This window comes from Macrobrachium nipponense, chromosome 26 (genome assembly GCF_015104395.2).
Source record: "Macrobrachium nipponense isolate FS-2020 chromosome 26, ASM1510439v2, whole genome shotgun sequence".
Classification (NCBI taxonomy): Eukaryota; Metazoa; Arthropoda; class Malacostraca; order Decapoda; family Palaemonidae; genus Macrobrachium; species Macrobrachium nipponense.
The window spans coordinates 65453594-65473593 of NC_087215.1; the positions used below are offsets into that span (position 1 = coordinate 65453594).

The window sequence follows — 20000 nt, forward strand, 5'->3', positions numbered from 1 at the left end:
AAGTCGTTACCCCAGAATCTTTCCTTTTTGTTAACGTAAAGGTTAAAATGCATTCTCCAGTAGCCTGTCTACGCGGTCCCTAGCAATTCTCTCTCTCTCTCTCTCTATCTCTCATCTCTCTCTCTCTCCATCTCTCTCCCAGTGGATTTTTCCTGCGAGAATATATATAATATTTTTATATATTATAATATTATATATTATTAATATTATTGTGTTTTAATATTATATATTATAATGATTATATATTATTGCTATAATATATAATATATAATATATTATATTATATATAATAATTCTTGTCTATCACATTTTGTTTAAAATGTATTAAGTAATAATAATGCTTTGGTTGTTCGTGCTCAAGAGGCAAATGTCACTTGAAATCGAATTCATGACACTTTAGGAATAACTTCTCGGTTGTATTTTCCCCGCAAGTGTTTTCATAGATGCATCTGTGTGCGCGCGCGCATGTGTGGAACAGTTATGGTTTCCTTGTAAACATTCGTGATACTATTTCAATCGGAAGCTAAAAGTGTGTGATGAATAGTTACAACTATGTTTACTATGTTTCGTCCAGTGTCTTGTCTCTCTCCGATAGAGACTTCGTTGCCACCGAATCGAGTCGATAAAAGAATAATGATAACAAATCGAGTCGATAGATGATTAATGATAACAAATCGGGTCGATAGAAGAATAATGATAACAAATCGAGTCGTTAGAAGATTAATAATAATAAATCGAGTCGATAGAAGATAAATGACAACAAATCGAGCTGTTAGAAGATTAATGATAACAAATCGAGTCGATAGACGAATAATGATAACAAATCGAGTCGACAGAAGATTGATAATAACTGGAAATGTCTGCTGTTAGGTGGTAATTAGAAGTTTGGTAATAGACCACCAGGGGTGCGCTGCTATGGCTACACTTGCAGCCGTATAGAGCGCGGAAGTTCGGAACCTCAAGTTGAAAAGAGTAGTCATCGTTTCCCGCGATGTTTTTCGTTAATCATTTTCATAATAGTGCATCTCTCAGCTTATAATTGGAGAGATTAGGCCAAAATATCTTCAAGAGTGAATGGAATGACATTTCACAGGTAAGCAAAGCATATAGTGAATAATATACATGCATATTCGGTGCAGCTCAGACGTTACTGTCATGGTATCGGTAGCGCGGGTCTCCTCTGTTGACATGTCTTATATTTTCAACATGTCATTTGACACAAGTGCAGTTGCGATATCAGTTCTAAAAGCGGAACGACACTATTCTTATACACGCCGCATAATATCGAGTAAAACAGGTCTTGTTCGTCATTAAAGAGGCTCGTTAGTGTACTAGGCCTATAGGCTCTTGGTTGTGTCAACAATTAGTCCATCTCGTGATACCTAAAGGACACCTACTGTATTTGTCAGTCATCAGGAATTCATTGCAGTTGGTAGGCCTGTAGGATGCTGTCTGTGCCATAATTGTTTTCAGCTTTAGATACGTAAAGGCAGCTTAAGAGTTATTTGACAAAATGCATTTGATCACATGTGGTTTCTTAACGAAATTCCGAAGCGTCACACAAGGTGGGAGTATTTCAGAACGACTGAAACGAAACCTCAGAGAAAGTTTCTGTTTCGATTTTAAGAAAACAAAAGTTGTATTTTTTATTCATGTGTAACAAATCCCCGTTTAATAGGCTACCCAGTCTATATATCGTAGATTTCCAATAGCAAACAAATGAAGTTTCATAGCCTAGGCTACTCCCGCCTCAAACCACTCATTCAAAGGAGTATCTCATTTACATCTTATTTTAGGTACTGTACAACTTCATTTAGAAAATATAACGGATCTCTCCTAGATAGTGAACCCCAGCAAAGTTTTGGGGTCGGTATCTAGCAAACTAATATTTTTTGGGGGTCGTAAGCTTAAGATAATTACAGTCTTATGTTTTCGCGGTCATCCTCATTTGTACTAAACACGCCTGCAAAAATGCGATACATACCAGGTTAAAACTTTCGGGGGAAAGTTCCTGTATGAAAATCATTATTGTATGGTAGAAGTTATCGAAGCTTCATAGCGAGGGGAAAATAATAGCCGTTAAGAATGGTACCAGCAAGGAAAAAGAACCTCGACTAAGCAAATGCTACTAGACCTATGCCTAGTGAATTGGCACATGTTTTTATTGCTTTGTCCTTCTTTCAAGAACAATTCTATTCCAATTCTATCAAGGTTACATTGTTATGGTAGTCCTTATTTAAGTCATAAGTTCATTCCAAGTGTTATTCCAAATCCAAAGAATAGGAAGAGACTTTTATCGTCTCTTTGTTTACAAGATACTCTCCAATATTTGAGATCTGTAGAGATTAGAGTACCAAGTTCTTTAGTAAACCACAGCTACAACAGACGGAAACCGCGGAATCTCAATGGGACGCTGTGTTTAGCACAAGCCCCTTGGGGATCAAAGATATCGTTTATTAATACGATTTGTCGACCACACAGTATAGAAATGAATGTACTATAGTATAGGTACTATAGTAGATTCAGATCAACCGTGCATTTGATATCTAGGCCAATCCCTTACGACGCTCCTGATTGGAAGTTGATAAGCCAATCACAGGGCTGGAAACTCTCAGTCTCTCTCGAGAGTCCACATGGGTAGGATCTATGATCCACCTCTTCTTGCGGGATACGTCTTTCAAAAAGTATCCCTCAGGAGAGGTGGAACATGCGTCCTGCCTATGTGAACTCTTTCGAGAGACTAAGAGTTTCCAGCCCTGTGATTGGCTTATCAACAGCCAATCAGGAGCGTCGTAAGGGATTGGCCTAGACATCAAATGCACGGTTAATGTGAATCTACTATAGAACTATAAACTTGCGCACACAAAGATATGAGGGTTATTGTTCATATTAATCACACTTGAGTTGTGCGTGTTGATATCAAGAGAGTGAATGCAACAATGTTTATAAAGTCGTTAGATTTTAGCACTTATTTCTAAGAGTCCACCGTGGAACATTCTATACACTTTAACGTGAAATTACACGACAAAAAACACCACAAAATAATAATAATAATAATAATAATAATAATAATAATAATAATAATAATAATAATAATAATAATAATAATGAAAACAACTAAGAGACACCCATGGAAAATGTAGTACATTGATAAAAAACAGAGAAAAAAATGATAATTTTAAACTCGATTCGAAATAGCAAACACGACGAAAAGACAGACACGAACGCCGCAAGAAATCTGAGACGGGGAAAATTCGCAATCTTGAGCCCCTCATTAAACAAGGGACATACAAAAATATACTCTCCCGAACTCGGCTTGAAAGAGGTCGACAGTAAATGCTTTGCCTTCATTCAGTGTTCATTCAAGGCATTCGTTCGTGATAAGGGAACTTAATTAACGTCGTTTTCTTCTTTCTCACACAAACTTCTCCCTATCATTCTTCAAAACCCCTTTCCGCTCTTGCTGTCTTGCATACCTTTTGTCTATTCATGCGTCTTGGATAAATATTATGTGATGTTTTATTCAGTCCTACTATTTTTTCAAGCAGTATAGCTCAACATACCGCTGTGAGGAGTGCATATAAATTTTTGAAGATCCCAGATACAAACGGTATTAACTCTGTATGTATCCACTTACACCGGAAGTACTCAACATGCCGGAGGCTCCTTGGGACGCCGTGTTTAGTACTACATACCTCCTCGGGGCCAGAATATTATATGCACTCATTTCTATGTTGTGTGGTCAACAGATTATATTAATAAACGATATATTCGTGCGGCCGTCTACTTTGCTTAGGACGAGTTTACCCTGGAATTCGAAAAAGGTGGTTACATGACAGGTTAACAGGGAAACAGCCTCCTTGCTATCTTGAAAATGGACAGGGGGTAAAAGTGGATAGGGGTAAAATGGAACAGGGAACAAATGGAGAGGTGGTAAAAATGAACGTGGGTAAAATGGACATGGGTAAAAATGGACATGGGTAAAAATGGACAGGGGACAAAAAAGGACAGGGGTAAAAATGAAGAGGGGTAAAAATAGACAGGGATAAAAATGAATTTGGGTGAAATGGACATGGGGAAAAATGGACATGGGTAAAAATGAACAGGGGTAAAAATAGACAGGGGTAAAAATGAATGTGGGTGAAATGGACATGGGTAAAAACGGACAGGGGACTAAAATGGACATGGGTAAAATGAACAGAGGTTGAAAAATGGACAGGGGTAAAAGGGAATGGGGGTAAAAATGGTCAGGGGTAGAAATGGACAGGGGGAAAAATGGACAGCTGAGTCATTCAGTATTCAATGCCTCTGTTTTGAGTTTTAATTTTCTTCTATTTTGCTTGTTCATGTTAAGCTTTATATATATGTATATATATATAAGTTAATAATATTATATATATATAATATATATATATATATATAATATATAATGAAATATATATAATATATATATACATATATATAATTTATATATATATAATATATATATATATATATATACATACATACTTACATACTTACATACATGACGAGCAATCACTCATACACTCGACTCAAGTCCTACCATGAGCACGAGCAGTCTCGAGGACTCACTAAAGCGAGTAAGACTCTTAAACTGATTTCAAGACGGCCGTGGAGAGGCTGGTAATTGAGACTTTACCGACCGAAGGAGTCCCCTTAATGACCCTTAATATCCTCAAGAGATCCCTTTCACTGTAAAGTCTCCTAATTGCTCAGGTCGTTCTTCTCGTAAGGTCTAAGCACAACAACCTTATTACATTTATTGTTAACATATAGTGCTGTCGTTCTTTCCTTATGCTGATGTGTTATCGACTTGGATTCTCTCTCTCTCTCTCTCTCTCTCTCTCATTCTCAGTTCCTCGTTACTCGCCTACCAATTCGGTAGTCCCGAGTTCGATTCCCCGCTCTGCCAACGTGGAATCAGAGGAATCTGATTCTGGCGATTAGAAATTGATTTCTCGATATAATGTGGTTTCGATCCCACAATAAGCTGTAGGTCCTGTTGCTAGGTAACCAACTGGTTCATAGCGACTTGAAAATACCTAACCCTTCAGGCCACCAGCCCTAGGAGAGCTGTTAATCAGCTCAGTGGTCTGGTTCAACCAAGGTATGCTTAACTCCCTCCCTCTCTCTCTCTCCCCACTCTTCTCGTCTCTCTCCTCTTCTCTCTCTCTCTCTCTCTCTCTCTCTCTCTCTCTCTCTCTCTCTCTCTCTCTGTTTTCAAGCGGGTTAGCTGCAACAACAGAGGACCTTCCTCTCGTATGTATTGGACACAAGAGCGCAAGCACAATGATATGCACTACAGTATATTGATGCCTTTCTATAGCATTAAATCCTTGAGTCAATACTCAGATGATGAATGGAATAGTGAAAGTCATTTCCTCTCCTAAAGCCTCCCTCTTATAAAGGAAACGGATATTGAACCAGAAATAAAATAGGGACGTAGATAGGTCTAGGAGTAAGGGAAACAATGAAGTGAGTGACCCCTCGGTAGAATTACGTTAATGACCAAGAGAAGGATTTTCTTTTGTATGTAGTGGGCGGGGAGGAGGGCACAGGTGTAGAAGAACTTGAATGATAGAGAGGAAGAGTGCTTGAGAAGTGAGGGACTAACCCCTGTGCAGAATTGTGAAGGTGACTGTGAGAGGAATATACTGCTTTGGAAGTTAGAGAAGAGCGCGGGTGTAGACCCACTCGAGTGATATACCAGAGAGGAACAGTGATTCAGAAGTAAGAGAGTGACCCCTTTGAAGAATCGCAAACATCATTGGAAGAAGAACTCTGCTCTAGACGCAAGGGAAGGATCAAGCTGTAGAATTAGATGGAACACTTTGAAATTAAGGAAGGGACCCGGGTATTGAATTGAAGGTGCTGGTACTAAACATGGCGGAAGCTCCTTGGGACGCCGTATTTAGCACTAGATATCGCTTATCAATATTATTTGTCGACCACGCAATATTGAAATGGATGTATGTACATAATACTTTGATCCCGGGGGTTTAGTGCTAAATACGGCATCCCAAGGAACTTGGTATTATAGTAGATTCACATCAACCGTGCATATGATGTCTAGGCCAGTCCCTTACGACGCTCCTGATTGGCTGTTGATAAGCCAATGACAGGGCTGGAAACTCCCAGTCTCTCTCGAGAGTTCACAGAGGCAGGATGTATGTTCCACATCTCCTGAGGGATAATTTTGAAAGGCGTATCCCTCAGGAGAGTGGAATATAGATCCTACCCATGTGGACTCTCGAGACAGACTTGAGAGTTTTGAGCCCTGTGATTGGCTTATCAACAGCCAATCAGGAGCGTCGTCAGGGACTGGCCTAGACATCAAATGCACGGTTGATGTGAATCTGCTATAGCACCTCGGAGTAGTGACACCGGTGTGAAAGCAAGGGAGTCAGTTAAGAGTAGGCACAGATTCATAAGTAAGAGGTGATGTGAGAGAATAAAGTGAAACTAGGAAGAAAAGTGGATGGAGTGGTTAGAGTAAAAGGGAATCCGGTCGCTCCTCTCGTGTCCTCGGTTAGATTTGGCCAACAACTGCAATCTTCTTGTCTATAAATGGAATGTGTGGGGAGCAATTACGAGGTTTGGTTAAATTGGTGCTGGAACTTTGCAAGAAAAAATAACCAATTTTAGTTCTCTATAAAAGAAAAAAAAGAAAAAAAAAAGCCTTTGAGAGGCTTTGCCTGTCCGTCCGCAACGTAAAAGCATCATACAAACAAACAAACAAACACTTTTTCGTCCGCCCTCAGATCTGAAAAAGTACTGAGGCTAGAGGGCTGCAAATTGGTATGTTGATCATCCACCCTCCAAGCATCGAACATTCCAAATTGCCACCCTCGAGCTCCAGCAGTTTTTATTTTCATTTAAGGTTTAAGTTAGCCATAATCGTGCGTCCAGCAATGCTATAGGATAGGCCACCATCGGGCCGTAGATGAACATTTTATGGGCCGCGGCTCGTACAGATAACTCGATTGCGCCGAGGAAACTGTGTTGCTTTTTTTTTAATTGTTTTATTTTGTCTCGTGAATCCGTTCTGTATACTATGATGACCTAAATTCTTTACCAAATTAAAAGCTCATTCCTAAGTACATTAAGTTGATTTGGAAGTAAAAAAAAAAAAAAAAAAAAAAAAAAAAAGTAAATAATAGGTGAAATTTATCACAATCATCATATCAATACAAGCTTTAGGATTTGAACATACGTATATACTATGTGCCCCCACCCCCCAAAAAAAAAAACCAGGCAAAAATGATCAATCGAGGATTGTTTGCAGCAATAGGCAAGATATTTTGAGAAACATCCCTGGGAATCTGATATAGCAGTGATTCACAAATCTTTGAAAATGAATCAATCGCAATCGAGATACTAACAGAGAGTCTTTTTTTTTCTGGGAAGTTTACAAAGGTACTAATTCTCATCTTTGTGGAAATATATCCTTTTGTAGAGAAACAGAAATTACTTTTCAATGTTTCATTTGCATTCATTCGCAGAAAAGCACCGAGCTTTTAATTAACCGTGATGAAAAGGTACACAGCTGTGTATACAGTATATCATTAAGTATTCATGAGCATATTTTTGTGAGCATGTTTATGTGGTGTGTAGGTCGACTGGGCCTTTGGGCTGTTGTTTTTATGTACTACATTCGACCTACTGAAAGATGTCATTTTGACTTTGAAGATATTTCAGTTTTGTTTCTTCAAGATATTATGACGAAGCATTAATATTCACTGACGGAAAAGGATATAGTTGAGTATAGAATTTGGTCCAAACACTGGGACCCATGAGGTCATTCACCGCTGAAATGGAAATTGACAGTGAAAGGTTTGAAAGGTGTAACAGGAGGAAAACCTCAAAGCACAGTTGCACTATGAATCAAGTGTTAGGAGACGGTGGACAGTAAGATGAAGAAAGATAATATGAAAGGAGGTACAGTAAAAGGAACGAAAGTGGTTGCAGCTGCAAAGAACCTTACGTAATGCCTATAGTGCACAGCAAGAGGTCCACTGACGGCACTTGAAAGGATGTAACGCAACGACGAATAAGAGGAGATTATCTGTCTAGACGTCTTTATAGGCGCTGCATTGCTAACGTTACCACGTCGACGTCCCATGTCATACTCCCTCATCAACGTGTGAACCCCATCAAAACCCCAATTGATAGCCTCAGTTTTGCAACCCAATTACGATCGAAATCCACTCGAAATCTCCGTCTCCTGTTAAGAACGATATCCGAATGCTTTCATGCAAGCAATCGAATTATCTTCGCGAGTCGCTTTATGAGCAGTCGAGTAGAAAGGCCCCTCCCATCTGCATATGACGTCGTCTCATTAGGATTTGTTTTCATGATTTAATTTTAGGGGTGCGCTGCAGAGCCCCTCCTGACTGAGACCGAACGACAAGAAACCTGAAGACGACCTGTCTTTAATTTTTTCTTCTTCTTCTTCTTCCTCTTCTAGATATTAATTTTCGTCTTCTAGCCTCAAGGTTATGTTAGTCGTCTATCCTCTTGTTCAGCGGTTCTCGCCAGAGGGTTGGAGAGGGGGGATTTCAGTTTTTTTTTTTTTTTGGGGGGGGGAAAGGAATTTGACTGCAGATTGGCAGGCTCAAACTGGCTCTAGGACGTCGCAAAGCGCAGTTTGCATCGGTCCGCCCTACTACTGAGAGGTCACGCTGGGCTCTCTCTCCGCTGGCTCGTGTGTTTGCGTTAGTATTTTGTTGCATATATTATTTGGAATGCACCTTTCGAGGCAGTTAAATGTGGAAAGAGGTTTAGGGAATGATTTTTTTTTTGGGGGGGGGGGGGGTGGGGGGGGGGGGGGGAGACGAAGAGAGATTTTTGTTTTGTGACTGAACTGTGTCACTGAAATGACAGGTTCGGATCTGAATGTCGTAGTGTCAGAAACGCGCATACTCTTCTGCCATCTATACGCAAAGAATTAATTTAAAAAAATGTAATTGCTATAATTAGTTGATAAGAAACATCGGAAAAAATGGATGGTTGGATCATGCTTTTAATCGAAAAAAGTGTAATTTTATTTCCAATTGTCATTCACATTGGACTTCAAGCCATTTATTTCGAATTTTAACTTTTCTCTCCGCAACAAGATGATAATAATAGTAGGTGAATCGAATCAGACGTTTACTTGCCTTTCCATACATCCATCCTTTTATGTATTACATTCATGAGAGCTCTGATTAATTACTTAACAAGATGCAAAATTTCACGCTGGCTTGCCCATGCATTACTATTATAAGAAATGAAACTTCATTAAAAAAAAAGCGCTTCAGTGGCGTGGTTGGTAGGGTGTTTCCTTCCCACCTCGGTGGTCGCGGGTTCGATTCTCGGCCATTCCATTGAGGAGTGAGAGATGTGTATTTCTGGTGATAGAAGTTCACTCTCGACGTGGTCCGGAAGTCACGTAAAGCCGTTGGTCCCGTTGCTGAATAACCACTGGTTCCATGCAACGTAAAAACACCATACAAACAAACAATTCATTAAAAAAAAAAACTATTCACGCAAAGGAGAGAAAGTGGAATTGTCAGAAAAGAAAGTAATACTTTCGCCTTTAACGACAATATATTTTCCCTGACTGAATTCAGATTATTATTGTAAACTTTACGCAATTGACGAGAAACCAAGTCTTCGATTCCCAAAGAACAATATTTCTTTTTGGATTTCAGCTTCAGGAAAACGCCCATACTAGGTCCGTTTGACAAGGAGCCAAAGCCCTGTAGTTTACTTTTGCTGGAATCGGGGTAGTTGTGAATCAATGAAGGATTTATCATTAATTTGCGATGGTGTGTATGTATATAAAATTTAGTGGGATATCAGGCACTTCATTCTCCCACTAGATATTCAAGTGAATCTTCCATTCATTCCGACTTTTATTTCGGAAATTCGTGTCAGAATAGTAATAATTTGCTTATAGAAGGATGAAACTGCTATATATATATTATATATATATTATATATATTATATATATATATATATATATATATATATATATATATGTATATATGAATTCTTATCACATCACCGCAAGATTCATATACATGCATTAAGCTACAAATGTCCTTTAATATCCAATTCGCTCTAACCTCGGAATTAATATATCTTCATATATACCAACCGAGGGGGAACTTTTTTAGCTGATAATAATTTCGTCCTTCCGTGGATTCGAACCAGCGGCCAGACAGAGGAGAAATCAGGACTGCAGTGATTTTATCCACTGGGCCAACACACACACACACACACACACACACACACACACACATATATAAATATAAACTCATTCCTCCCTACAGAGCGTCGCCGAGTAGATCTGGTCTGAGTGATTTATTAATTTCCAAGGAACTGCTTAAGATTCCGTTCTAGTGAAAGACGAAAGGTTATGGCTAAAAACGGAGATGAAAGTTTTCTTGACATTTTCTCTCGCCCATTAAATTCGATATTCGATTTAGAATAGCTGATGATATAATAGTTCCGCTTGTGCTTATTGATTAGTCCTATGCTCGTCACTTCTTCTTCTTCCCAGCTGGTTCCCATTTTTATATGGGGTCACCGTTTCGGATGAGCCATTTCCATCTATTTCTGTCGTGCGCTTCTGCCTCATCAATTCCCAGTCTCATGTAAGTCTCCTCTCACACAGTCCTTCCATCTCTTTCTTGGTGTCCCTCTTCTTCTTCTTCTTCTTCCTTGAACCTTCATCCCCATAGTATGTCTCCCAGCGTGGTCCTCATCTCTCCATGCCATCTCAGCCTCCCCTCTTGCACTTGCTTTGACACTTCCACCACCTTAGTCGACCCCCTTATGTAGTCATTTCTGATCCTATCCTCTCTTGTCTCCCCAGACATCCACCTGAGCATTCTCATTTCTGCCACATCCATCGTCTTCTCCTCTCCTCTGTTTTTCTCATGCTTGCTCGTCACTACTGGACAGATCTCTGTTTTGCGGGTAAAAGCAATTCCTAGTTTAACCAGACCACTGAGCTGATTAACAGCTAGGAACCAATCTGCTATACCTAGCAACGGGACCTACAGCTTATTGTATAATATATATATATATATATATATATATATATATATATATATATATATATATATATATTTGTTTGTGTGTGTGAAACTATAGAAAGTAGACCAGGCCTAGTAAGTCTCATACATAGTTTTTTTTATAAAGATGGTATGGAATTAATGAAGTGAAATATTCCATACTTCAATAGGAATTAAAAAAAAAATAACTCCGGCAGTAATTCTTATCCTGAAACATCACAACATTTCTTGAATTTTTTGCCTTTTACATTTTATCAGGCTCACGATTTTCAGATAATTACCATATTTATAATGTTGATATTGCCTATGATAGATTTTGAATTATTTCAAGGTGTCCCATCTCTCCCTTCTAATCGTGGGTAACCACCCACTAAAATGTCTGTCATTACCACTGCAGTACTCTAGGATGTGCAGTGCTATTGTAGTACAAATTTTACTTGGTATCTCCAATGTTGGATGCAGATCCTGTCTCCCACTCCCCCTCCCCCTCCCCCCCCCGTTGTGGGGTGTCTGTCGGGGGGTAACTACCCACGGAAAGGTCTGTCATTACCACTGCAGTACTCTAGGATGTGCAGTGCTATTGCAGTACAAATTTTACTTGGTATCTCCAATGTTGGATGCAGATCCTGTCTCTAACTCGCCCTCCCCCTCCCCCCGACTCGTTGTGGAGTGTCTGTCGGGGGTAACTACCCACTAAATTGTCTGTCATTACCACCACAGTATTCTAGGATATGCAGTGCTATTGTAGTGTAAATTTTACTCGGTATCTCCTAAATTTGATCTAGATCCAATTAACCCCCCCTTTTCAGTGCGTCTGTCACTGGTCATTCTGTAATCAGTAGAGTCTGCAGATATATTATATATTAGTTTCATCTGGTATCTCAAATATTGGATCTAGACCCAAAATCTAACAAGCAATTAGCGGTGCTTGTTAAGTAAGCCGTCCATATATTTTCAGCAGACGGTCAGTTTCACAGTTTACAAGTCTACTCCTAAATACCAGTAGGGGTTACAGTCGGTATCTCGATCGTTGCATCTCAATGGTCCGGGGTGCCGGTCTATAAGGCACAGAAACGATAAATCAATTTAGTTTGGGACTATTGAAGTTGGTTATCTAAAACCGTAAAACCGTTTTAACATGAAGCCTGTCAAAGGTAAGAAGGTTTACGAAAAGTAGGGTCATTTTAAATGAGCAAATTGGTTAAGAAGGGGGGAGGTCATCGACGAAAAAGCATAGAGACATCAGTTATGCTGAATCTAATGCTAGATCGAATGTCCTTTTACTTCGTGATAATATCAGTCAGTAAGTCTGGGAAGCTTTTTGTCTCTTTAGTCTCTAGCTTTTTAAGTACAGAAAATCATCTTGGTTGTTAGTTAATAGTGAATTGAGTGGCCAATTTACTGGAATTAGGGGCCATGTCCAATCGATTTTGTGACTCCGCTGGAATGAGAAACGATATGAAAAGAGAGGGACTCCAAACGTCGTTAGATACCCTTCAGTCGTGAAGTTATAGAGATTGTTGAAAAAGAAACCCACAAAATCACTGTGTAACATGTTTACTTCTAAGTATTTACATTTAATTTTACTCCACACTCGAGTACTTTCAGGCCCCATCTGTGGCTCATTTTCAAGAGATGTGTAGGTTGTCAGCCTGGGTCAAGGCCCAGCAGTCTTCTGGAACTTCTCGTTGAGCTGTTATTTATGTGATGGCTGATCTGGTTTCCTTGAGAGTTGCTAAATGGGACTAACTCTTGTGGTAAGGGAGTGGTCACCAAAAGTCTGTTGGGCAGAAAACCTAATCTTCAGGTCAGCAGGGTCAATCTTAGCTTCTTTTAATAACAAAGCTCGGCTTATGGGATCTTCTGAGGTAAAACCTTTGTTTCCTTCTATTACTTTAATCTCTCTGATGAGTGCTCCTTCTACCCTCCTGTGACTAATATTTTTGCCTTTGTATATAAGCCTATTGTTTTTAAAATCCATCCTATGGTCAATTTTCCAACAATACCTGGCTATAGCACTCCCCTGAGAGTTAAGGTGTACTGCCCTTCTGTGTTCTTGGATTCTATTCCTTATTCAGCCTACTTGATTCCCCCACATATGTGTCTCCACAATTGTTGCAATTGATTATGTATACCCCCGCTACATCATCTGTATTACTGTCTTCTCCTTCCAATTTATTTTTACGGTATTATCAAAGGTATACACAAATTTATATTTACTTTCTTTCATTTTGTTTGTTTTATATAGATTGATTACCAATATTTATTAAGATGTCAATAAAATCCTTCGCCTCACGGGAAAATAGAAGACACATGCACGCACTCCAAGAAGTCTCAGGATACAAGGAAATATAATAATTCGCGATTTACTTAAAGACTAAAATTCTTATTAGATTTTACTAAAACTTTTAATGGTTTTGATAATTTTTTTTATTTTTTTGAAAGTCGCACCAACATCTTTTTCTCCTGTCATGAACAGCTTTATATTGACAACTGCACGATTCTCTCTCTCTCTCTCTCTCTCTCTCTCTCTCTCTCTCCTCTCTCTCTCTCTCTCTCTCTCTCTCTGTTTCAAGACTCTTGCCAGTTTATATCTTTACCTCCTATAAACTCTCTCTCTCTCTCTCTTGTTTTAAGACTCTTGCCAGTTTATATCATATGAATCTTTAACCACCCCCTCCTCATTTACCTCCTCAAATCTCTCCTCTCTTCTCTCTCTCTCATCCCCCTCCGCCTCGCCCTCGTCTCTCTCTCTCTCGTGTTTTAAGGTTCCTGCCAGTTTATATCTTTACTCTCATAACTCTCTCTCTCTCTCTCTCTCTCTCTCTCTCTCTCTCTCTTCTCTCTCTCTCTCTCTCTCTCTCTTGTTTTAAGGTTCCTGCCAGTTTATATCTTTACCTCCTCGTAAACTCTCTCTCTCTCTCTTCTCTCTCTCTCTCTCTCTTTTTTTAAGGCTCCTGCCAGTTTATATCTTTACCTCCTCGAACTCTCTCTCTCTCTCTCTCTCTCTCTCTCTCTCTTGTTTTAAGGCTCCTGCCAGATTATATCTTTACCTCCTCGTAAACTCTCTCTCTCTCTCTCTCTCTCTCTCTCTCTCTCGCACCCCATGTGTCGACCGCCCAGTTTTAACTGTTGCTCAATTGATCCAACAAGCAAGTGATCGACAGGAAGAAGGGCTTCCCCGGTCGCCCATTGTCTCTCCTTCTATTGCTGTTTCAGAGGCCGTCGAGATCAAACGCAGCTGTGCCTCCGAAGTTGGTGATTTTCTCTCTCTCTCTCTCTCCCTTTCAGCACTCTCATACTAAACCTCCAGCCGCACCCTTCCCCCCTCCCATACATACTCCCGGGTGCACAGGGGTGGCGGATTCTGAGGAGGTTGTAAGGGGGGGTTGTTGGTTAGGGGTGGGAGGACGAGAGAGTTTCGGCCAAGCAAGGACCTCTTTTGGCTTCACAGATTGCCATTAGATCTCGAGGTGTCGCCATATAACCTTCTCGCCATTCAGGCGAGTCTAAATTTCCACCCCCTTTTTTTTAGCTGAGGTAGTTTCAGTCGAACAATTAAAAAATTCACGATTCTCCCACAAAGATGGAGACAGACAAAACGTTTTTTGTAGCCGACATTTCTATCTCGTTATCGGGGCTGCTTTTTATTTTTTTTCTTCCGTTTATTTGCGCCTCTCTATTCACTGGCCTTCCAGGCACACCTGAAGCCTATCCGCCAGGTATTGTCGTGCAGGGTTCAACAACTATAGGTTTCTGTAAAGGACCCAGGCATTTCAAAGCCTTTGTAACAATCCCCCCTCGGAAGGCATTGTTCCCTCAAGCCCTTTCAGGACACCTCTGAACTGTTAACGACTCTGACGGGCGTAGAGGTCGGGTGCCGCGTTGTATTAGAGGCCTGACGTGCAGGGATTTCATCTAATCTGAAGGCGTTGGATACACATACATGCATTCCAGATTTTCCCTGCTTACGAGCTTGATGGGTTGAAAGAGGAGAATCGTGCGTTGAGATTATGCTTGCAAACGTATAGGCCATCGTCTAAAACCTGCTGGTTACCCTCGCCAGGTGTATATAGTACAGGGGTTCCCAACCTTTTTGTTCTTCTGTACCCATCTGGGCATTTTGATTTACGTGGCTAGGAACCATTTGGTTACTTATTGTGGGACCCGAACCACATTATATATATCAAGAAATGCATTTCTAATCACCAGAAATACATTCCTCTGGTTCTTCACTGGCAACAGCGGGAATCGAACTGGGGCTACCAGATTGATGATAGGCGAGTATGCAACCCGCTCGTCCACCGAGGAACTTTGGGGCCTCATTAAAAAAAAAAATCTGCTATATGGGTTTGGAACCATCCCAGTGAAGCAGCATTCATCATTCATCATACACTATTTCATTATCATTTGAATGATCTGTGGAATCACTCCTTTGTATTATTCCTTTGAGGTACGAGTTGTGAACCCAAAAGAAAGGTTGACGATTAATATCCGTCTGTCGTTGACTAGGAATATTCCTGTACCGTAATATTCCTAAGCGTCTTTTAATCAATACAAAGGGTTATCCAGCATTGGGCACACGTGCGCACATGCAAAACCCTACATACATACGTACGTACCACGCTCGGTTATTCATTGCAGTCATTTACGGCCTACTGAACGTACCACCGCCGTCAGTTTATAAGTGCAAGGAAAACTGGTCCCCCGGTGGTAATTAGGAACTCTAAATGTGGCAATAATGCGTTCCCTTGGTCCGGCGTACTTTTATCTCCGGCTGTTTTTTTTTTTTTTCTTTTTTTTTATAATGGATCGCTTAGGGTTCGTGGCTGGGGATGTCTATGGAATGATAATAATCATCTCGTGGCTACTTTTGTTGTTTGTTTCGGTTTTTGGACGAAAGTAGCTGCTTTCTTTCTCGGCACTACGACGATCTGGACTGATGTGTGGAAGTTTCTCTCTCTCTCTCTCTCTCTCTCTCTCTCTCTCTCTCTCTCTCTCGCTGTTTCAAGTGTTTTACCACTTTCTTTTCTTCTATGCTCTCTCTCTCTCTCTCTCTCTCTCTCTCTCTCTCTCTCTCTCTCTCTCTCTCGGTGTTTACTAATTTATTTTCTTCTATGCTCTCTCTCTCTCTCTCTCTCTCTCTCTCTCTCTCTCTCTCTCTCTCCTCTCTGCTACTCTCTCTCTCTCTCGCTCTCTAAGTCGTGTTTTACCACTTTCTTTTCTTCTATGCTCTCTCTCTCTCTCTCTCTCTCTCTCTCTCTCTCTCTCTCTCTCTCTCTCTCTCTCTCTCTCATCTAGATTTTTATTTCTCCGTCCTAAAATTTTCTCTTTACATTTAAAAAAATTCAAGCTTAGTCGAGGATATATTACAAAATTAATATTCTGATGTATTTATGCATACATCCAAGTCCAAGTATGTATGTATTTATGTATGTATGTATGTATGTATGTATGTATGTATGTATGTATGTATGTATATTTACTTTTTACCCAAAATTAGATTCTGGCTGCTAAATACATATCGCTTCTTAACAAAATACTAACAGCAAAGAAAAAAAATAATTGCACACACAAATGCAACCATGAAAAGAAAAGCGTTTAGCGCGCCTCAAATATATAGAATGGCTTTCATTTGTGACAAACGAACCTCGATCCTTTGTATGAACTGTTACTTGCCTTAATTGGGCGGTTTGTTGTCCGTGAAAACTGACAAAAAAAGAAAAAAAAAAATTCCCCATATTTATGAAAAATGATTTTGCCCTGTTATTATGAGTGACTGACTTCGGTAAAGCAGGAATTAATTTGTTTTGATTAACTATATTTCCAGTGTGTCGCCATATTGCTTTTTTTTTTTTTTATTCCCGTTTGGAAAAGGCTATAGTTTATGCTTTGTTCTTTTGCATGTATGCATGTATATATATATATGTGTGTGTGTGTGTGCTGGTATGCATATATGTTGCCTGGATTTTCAGTAATGAATTAAGAACACAGAACAATAAACTAATATGCTTCACTATTGAAATGGTTCGTTTTTTTTTGCAATGATGTGCATGAACCCCAGTTCAGTAATTCAAATGATTGCAAGGGTTACAGGTTTTGAACAGAATATCTTTGGTACTAAGTTCCATTATTAAAATGAGCAATTGCAGTGATAAGGTTCAGGCTTATATACAGTTATCAACCCTATTTTGTTATTCATGTTCGGAAATGAACTCTAGGCACCACCTAAGGTCCTTTGCAGCGTCCCTTCGGCTCCCGGCTGCAACCCTTTCCATTCCTTTTAGTGTACCTCCGGTCATATTCTCTTTCTTCCATCTTGCTTTCCTCGGCCCTCTCTCCTAGCGATTGTTTCATGGTGCAGCTGCGAAGTTTGCCTTCCTGGTACACCTTCAAGACCTAGATTTTATTTTCCAATTAAAGACAACACAGTAACAAACGTAACTATTAAGAACGCTAAGTTATGAACAATGGTATCAACGTAGAAGGTGGGAGACCAGTTTTAGGACAGGGTAGTCTAGGACCCATAGACACTTCGTCGGATTTAGTTAATCGATAAAGAAAAACTCGCCGGGGAGTGATTTTCAATCATTCATTATTGCTAAATGTTTACGGGCTGCCTAAGGGCAAGAGCCCACCCCTGCACTAGGTTTGTTTACAACAACAACAACAACAACAGCTGGCAAGAAATGGCACTGAAGAGATGGCTGGCACTATGTCACTAATGGCATCCCTCAGGGACCAGAAAAAAACAGCATTGGCATTTAGACTTAAATAATAAGCTGTAAATGGGTCTCTGATTGGAAAGATGAGAGATAATGTATTGAGGAAATCTGTGTGTGTGTGTGTGTGTGTGTGTGTGTCCAACAGTAGAATGGCTACTTGAAGTGCCCTGTAACCGCGCCAAGATTTTGCAGTCATGGAAAATTCTGCTTGATAAATGTGTTCGGCGAAAGAATTTATAGCCCCTTCCCTTGCGTCAGCACCAGCATCCGGGGATTGCAAATCTTCTCTTCCTTTGAATTAGAGCATCTCGGCGTATCGACTATTTTTCTTGGGTTATTGGACAGCCCGTTGGTGGTGCTATTCCGATAATAGGCATAATTGCTTCCAATAATTACAGTCTCTGCCTTACGGAGATACGTCAGCGGTTTTCTTCTTCTTCGTAGTTTACGCGAGAGGCCGGAATACCGCTCTGGCCTAATCACCCTGTCTCATCTTTCTCGCGGTGAGGGACCGGACGAAGGCTATTTAAAAATGAGAAAATATAAGAACATAAAAGAGTAAATGGCAAAAGGAAAGGAAAAAGGTATCGCTGTTATATAGCTAAAGTCTGTTAAGATTGAAGTCAGAAAACGAATCTAACAAAAATAAATCAAACATTTCTCCTGAGGAATATTTCTCCGAATTTCAGCACTGGAGTGATTCCTAGTTGGACGAATTCACTAACAACTTCTAATAACCACGCAAGTGATTCTCAGTCGTGAGAGTTCACCAGAAATATATAATTGAGTGAATCACTGGAAATATCAAATACATATCTAGGTAATTCCCAGTTATCAGATAACCAAATAAATGATTCTTAGTTCTCAGATTTTATTGGAAATATTGAATAATCGAGTAAGTGATTCTCAATTATCAAGGTACCAAGTAGGAGATTCTTAGTTCTCAGAGTTCATTGCCAATGCTGAATAATCGAGTAAGTGATTCTCAGTTATTAAATAACCACTGAGTGGATCACAGTTTCATGAATTCATTAAAAATATCATAAAAGTACAGAACTGAATCAATGTGTGTGTTTTAAATTCTCAGGATAATTTTACCTTTTATTTATCCTTGTTAAGATCCAGCTGCCTTTTTTTCATTTGCACCAAACTAAATAATCATTGATTTTTTTTAATGACAACAATAACAAATAGAAATGAATGAATAATTGCCGTGATCCTAGAATTGCATTTGTCGAAATTCGAGGCCTTAGCTTATGTCATTTTAAATTTTCCTTTTTCTTCGATTCGTATTTCTACGAATAGCTCGGTTCGGAATTTCTGACCTAGAATTCGGCAGAAGTATAAAATATATATATACTGACATTTGCAAGTGGCAGAATCGCTAACTTTTTATGTGTAATGGCACGAGTAGCCTTCAAAAATAGTAACTAACTTTCTGAATGCCGCCGTTGTCACCGAGGGCCTTGGTGAGTCAATGTCCCTTAGAAAATCATTCGACTCTGCTTTGTTGTGTTTTTGTTAATCTCTCTCTCTCTCTCTCTTCTCTCTCTCTCTCTCACACACACACACAAAATTACTAACACGAGTGAAGGAAGAGTCACGGGCAAATCACACACTGGAATATCAACGTCAAAATTAGAATCCATCCGCCATCTCTTGGCAAGTTAAGGTTATCAAGAGTGTGCAGAAATGGCGTCTTCATAAGATTAGCCTTAGTCGGCTGAGACTCATCTCTCACCAATTCCTGTGGCATTTATTCAGAAACAATATTCGCACTTGGAACTCTGGAAAGAGAACCTAAGGTACTGAATACACAAGAAGATGTCTTAGGACGTAATGACCAGGTTTAATGAAATTCGCAAAATTGTCTCTGGGTGACATTGCGTGCTGATGGCGCGGCGAGCGAAAGAGAGAGAGAGAGAGAGAGAGAGAGAGAGAGAGAGAGAGAGAGAGAGAGAGAGAGACTCGCTTCTGCAGCTAAGGATTTCAGCCCAAATGATCAATTGTTATTGAACCTGTTTCCTCCCACATCAGAAGTAACCCTGTTATTAGTAACCTAAAACGACCAGAGTCCCGTATTTTTCTTCTGCCTTTCCTTTCTCCACCCACTCTCTCTCTCTCTCTCTCTCTCTCTCTCTCTCTCTCTCTCTCTCTCACACATAAAGCTCACTAAGGTGATTAGACAGCC

General features: G+C 39.8%; 1 protein-coding gene across 1 annotated transcript in view; it reads left to right on the forward strand.

Moving 5' to 3' along the window:
* The first annotated feature begins 957 nt into the window (after positions 1-957).
* Positions 958-20000, forward strand: part of LOC135200354 (carbonic anhydrase-related protein 10-like) — a 535334-nt gene continuing 516291 nt past the window's right edge. Inside the window, exon 1 of the mRNA XM_064228945.1 lies at positions 958-1093. The gene's annotated coding sequence lies outside the window, so the exon portion shown is untranslated. The remainder of the gene's footprint in view (positions 1094-20000) is intronic.